Here is a 5,478-nt window from a genome sequence, read left to right on the forward strand (position 1 = left end):
GAAACAAGAACTAGATAATCCCACAATAACAGTTGGAGATTTAAATGCCCCATTTTCAATAATGGATTAAAAAACAGCCAGCTGATATATGAGAAAATAGACTTGAAGAAAATGAATCAACTGAGACCTAACAGACATGTATGGTACATTCCACCTAACAAGAGCAGACTATGCAATCTCTAAGTGCTCATGGAATGTTCTCCAGGATAGACTATGATCTGGCTATAAAAGAAACAATAAAATTACAATAATGGAAGAAATGCAAAGTATTTGATCACAATGAAATAAAATTAAAACTTAATGACAGCAAGAAATACAGGAAATTCACAGATATGTGAACATTAAGCAATGAAGTTATAAATAGCCACGTCAAAGAAGACATTTAAAACTGGGAAATAATTTGAGTTGAATAAAAATGATTACTGAACATAAGAAAACATTTAAGATGCAGCAAAACTGGTGTCCAAAGGGCTATTTATAGCAGTAAATTTCTACATATAAAGGATTTCAATTCAACAACATAGGCAAAGGATTTTTTGAGGGGCAGGGGGCAAAAAAATCATGCTGAAATGCCTGACAGGAAAGAATAGAGAGTGCAATGCTTTGGGGATAAGATCTTTGAAAAGTGTTTGCATAGTTAAGAGAACATAGAAGGCAATGTACATGATTAGGGCCAGGTGCAGGCTTAGAAAAGACCTGGAAAGGCCCTAATTTCTGATATCTGTTTGACCCTCAAGCTCTGGACAGGCAAAGGCAAAGTGGAAAACTTACTGGCTGGGTGGAAAAGGTATGCTGTAAGAGACAAACAGAGCACAGCTTCAAAAAATTGGCATTTTTTTGCATTGGTAAATCTAGTTATGCATTTAGTCTATAAATGACACATAATTGCAAATGTTTATGGGTACATTGTGATGTTCTAGAATGTACGTACATTGTATAATGATAAAATTAGGGTTATTAGCATGTTGGTCACCTCAAACCTTTATCATTTCTTTATGGTGATAACTTTCAACATACTCTTTTCTAGCTATTATAAAATATATGATACATTCTTATTACCTATAGTCACCCTACTATGTAATAGAGCGCCATAATTTACTTTTTATATCTAACTGTAACTTTGCGCCCATTGACTGATCTCTCTCAATCTTTACCTTCCCAGAGCTCCGGTAACCACCATTCTACCCTTAACTTCTATAAGATTTACTTTCCAGTATTCCACATGTTAGTGATATCATGCGGTATTTGTCTTTCAATGTGTGGTTTCTTTCATTTAAAATTATATCTCCTAGGTTCACCCATATTGCCACAAATGACAGAATCTTATTTCTTTCTAGAGCCAAATAGTATTTCATTTGTACATATACCACATTTTCTGTATTCACTGATGGGCACGTATTGATTTAATTTCTTGGCTATTGTGAACAGTGTTGCAGTAAACATCATAGGACAACTATCCTTTTCACATGTTGGTTTCAATTACTTTGGGTGTATATCTAAAGTCCTACCATGAACCATATAGTACCTCTATTTTTAATTTTTTGAGAAATCTCCATACTGTTTTTTATGATGGTGGTACTAAAGCTACATTCCCACAAAGTGTAAAAAAGTTTTTGTTTCTTTGCATCTTCACAAACATGTTATTTTTGTCTTTTTAATAATAGCCATTGTTACTAGGGTGGAGTGATAACTCATTGTGGTTTTTATTTGCACTTCTCTTACAGTTAGTGACATTTTGTTATAAACTTACCAGCCATTTGTAAGCCTTACTTTGACAAATGTCTGTTAAAGCCTTTTGCCATTTTTAAACTGGATTGTTTTGTTTTCTTTTGTTTGTTTTGCTATTGAGTTGCTTGAATCCTTTATACACTCACGATATTTGTACAGTTTGCAAACATTTTCTCCCATTCTGTAGGTTGTCTCTCCACTCTTTTCATTGTGTTGTTTGTCGTTCAGCTTTTTGTTAGATGCATCAGCTGCTCATGTATGCCGTGGAGCTTTGCAGTTTGATATAATCTGTTTGCCTACATTTGCTTGTGTTGCCCATGCTTTTGAGGTTCTCCACAAAAACTCCTTCTCAAGAGCAATATGATAGAGCATTTCACATGTGTTTCCTTCTAGTAAGTTTTAAATTTTGGGTCCTACATTTAAGTATTCAATCTATTTGAGTTGATTTTTGAATATGTAAGAAATAAGAACCGAATTTTATTATTCTGCTTGTGCTATACAGTTTTCCCAGCATCGTTTATTGAAGAGACTATCTTTCCCCCAATGTGTGTTCTTGGCACTTTTGTCAAAAATCAGTTGGCTTTTTAGAGTAGATTTATTTCTGGTTTCCCTCGTCTTGTAATACAAAGAATTACAAGAGACTATTAAGAACAACTTAATAGTTCCATTGGTCTAAGTACCTGGATTTTTTTTTTTTTTTTTTTTTTTGGTATGCTTGTTGTTTTTTTTGTCAGTACCATGTTGTTTTGGTTACTAAAATTTGAAGTACATTTGAAGTCAGATGACGTGATGTCTCCGCTTCATTTATTTATTTTTGCTGAAGGTTACTTTGGCTATTTTGGTCTTTTGTGATTCAACTTAAATTTTGTACTTTTTTATTTCTATGAAGAATTTCATTACCATTTTGATAGGAATTATGAAAAATATGTAGATCACTTTGGATACTATGAGGATTTTAATGATATTATTTCTCCAAATACGAACACAGGGTATCTCTTTTGATATCTGCAGTTTGTTTCATCAGTGTTTTATAATTTTGTTGTAGAAATCTTTCACATCCTTGGTTAAATTTATTCCTAGGTATTTTATTGTATTCAATAGCAGTTATAAATGAGAGTGCTTTCTTGATTTCTTTTTCAGGTACTTGTTAGGAGAATATAGAAATGCTACTAATGTTTGTGTGCTGATTTTGTATCCTGCAACTTAAATTAATGTATTATTTCTAACAGTTTCTTAAAGGAATTGAGATTTTCTATACGTACGATCGTGTCATCAGAGAACGGGGACAATTCCCCTTCCTGTTTTCCAATTTAAATGTCGTTTATTTTCCTCTTTTGCACTATTGCTCCAGCTGGGACTTCAAGTACCATGTTGAATAAAAGTGGTGAAAGTGAGCATACTTGAATTGTTACAGATCATGGAGAAAAGATTTTTAACTTTCTTCCTTCACTCTAATGTTAGCTGTGGGTTTGTCATGTATGACTTTTATTGTGTTGAGGTTTGTTCCTCTAATACCTAAATTGTACAGAGTTTGTATGATAAGAGATGTTATATTTACCGAATACTTTCCTGCATGTGTTGAGATGACCACATGGTTTTTGACTGATGTATTATGTTTATTGATTTGACTATATTGAACCATTCTTGCATCCTTCGGATGACTCCCAGTTGTGTATGGTAAATAATCTTTTCAAAGTGTTGTTGGATGCAATTTGCTGGTGTTTTTTCTTTTAGTGTTTATGCATCTGTGCTCATGTGAGAAATTGGTTTCCTTTTTTTGTGGTGTTTTTGGTATCAGGTTAATGCTGGCCTTGTGAATAACTTTGGAAGTATTCCCTCCTCTTCCATATTTTGTAAAAGTTTGAGAAGTATTGTTAATTCTTCTTTGTATGTTTGTTAGAATTCAGGCCGGGCGCGGTGGCTCAAGCCTGTAATCCCAGCACTTTGGGAGGCCGAGGCGGGTGGATCACGAGGCCAAGAGATCGAGACCATCCTGGTCAACATGGTGAAACCCCGTCTCTACTAAAAATACAAAAAATTAGCTGGGCATGGTGGCGCGTGCCTGTAATCCCAGCTACTCGGGAGGCTGAGACAGGAGAATTGCCTGAACCCAGGAGGCAGAGGTTGCGGTGAGCCGAGATCGCGCCATTGCACTCCAGCCTGGGTAACAAGAGCGAAACTCCGTCCCCAAAAAAAAAAAAAAAGGAATTCAATGGTGAAGCCATCAGTTCCTGAAACTTTCTTTGATGGGAGAGTTTTTATTTCCAGTTTCATCTTCTTACTCATTATTGGTCTTTTCAGTTTTTCTATTTCCTCATGATTCAATCTCAGCAGGTTTTATGTGTTCAGTAATTTATTCATTTCTTCCAGGTTTTTCATTTTGAGGCAAATAGTTGTTCTTAATAATCTCTTGTAATCCTTTGTATTTCTGTGGTATCAATTGTAATTTCTCCTTTTTATCTCTAATTTTATTTATTTGAGTCTTGTCTCATTTTCTTAGTCCGCTAACAAATTGTTGATTTTATCTTCAGAAAACCAACTGTCTCATTCATCTTTTCTATTTTTAAAATTTTCTATTTTGTTTATTTCTATTCTGCTCTTTATTATTTATTCCCTTTTACTACTTCTACTACTTCGTACCTTTTGTTTTTTCTTGTTTTTCTGGTTCCCTGAAGTATAATATTAGATTACTTCTTTGAAACAGTTCTTTTTTTCATGCAGGTATTTATTGCTATAAACTTCCCTCTCAGAATTGCTTTTGCTAGAGTGCTATTTAACTCCATTTATTTGTTGTAGATGATTATTCTGTCTGGATTTGTTTCACTGGTGAAAATGTGGTGCTGAAATTTTCTATTATTATTGGATTGTGGTCCATTTCTCCCTGTAGGCCTATTAGTACTTACTTTACGTATTTGTGTGCCCCAGTGTTGGGTACATATTTGTTTATAACTGTTACAACCTCTTGCTGTATTGATCTCTTTATTAATTTATAATGGCCTTCGTCATCTTTCTTTACCATTCTTGACTTAAAGTCAGCTTTATCTAATGTATCTATTCTTGTGACTTTTTTGGTTTTCATTTGATGGTTTATCTCGTTCTGTCATTTCACTTAGTCTATCTGTCTTTGCAGATTAAGGGACATTGTAGACAGCATACATTTGGTCTTGTTTTTAAGTTTATTCAGCTATTCTACATCTTTTCATTAAATAATTTAAGTAATTTAATCCATTTACCTTTGAGGTTATTACTGATGTATAAGGGTTGTGTAGTGCCATTTTGTCACTACTTTTCCGGTTGTTTTGCAGATCCTTTGAGGATCCTGAAGCTGAGGTCCAGAGGAGGGGAAGGGCAGGTCCCGGGCGCTCCCCAGGCAAAGGGAGCTGATCTTGGGGTACAGGGCTCCACTCCTGCGACCTCTAGGGCCCCAGAGCGGGGGAGGATGAGAGACTGGGAGTTTTCGTTCACCCCTGGGGCTGGACAGAGGCTCGGCCTGTGCCACAACCCAAAGCCGCCTCTGGCCAGTCCGTGGCCCCTTTAAGACGAGGTGGTGCTTCAGCCTGGCGCGAGGGCGCTGCCAGCGTGCGTGCCCTACGGAAGCCGAGACTGCGCTTCTCGCGTGGATACGGCAGGAACGGCGGCGTGGTCGGAGCGGGGAGAAGCCGCGCGTGGTCGGAGGGGGGTGAAGCGGCGGCGTGGTCGGAGCGGGGAGAAGCCGCGGCGTGGTCGGAGGGGGGAGAAGCCGCGGCGTGG

General features: G+C 36.8%; 1 protein-coding gene across 1 annotated transcript in view; it reads right to left on the reverse strand.

Annotated features, from left to right (window-relative positions):
* LOC116544743 (protein spire homolog 2-like) overlaps positions 1-5,478 on the reverse strand; it is a 52,590-nt gene that overhangs the window by 44,785 nt on the left and 2,327 nt on the right.

The sequence above is a fragment of the Sapajus apella genome, unplaced genomic scaffold (assembly GCF_009761245.1).
Source record: "Sapajus apella isolate SASKATOON/1434 unplaced genomic scaffold, GSC_monkey_1.0 scaffold229, whole genome shotgun sequence".
NCBI lineage: Eukaryota > Metazoa > Chordata > Mammalia > Primates > Cebidae > Sapajus > Sapajus apella.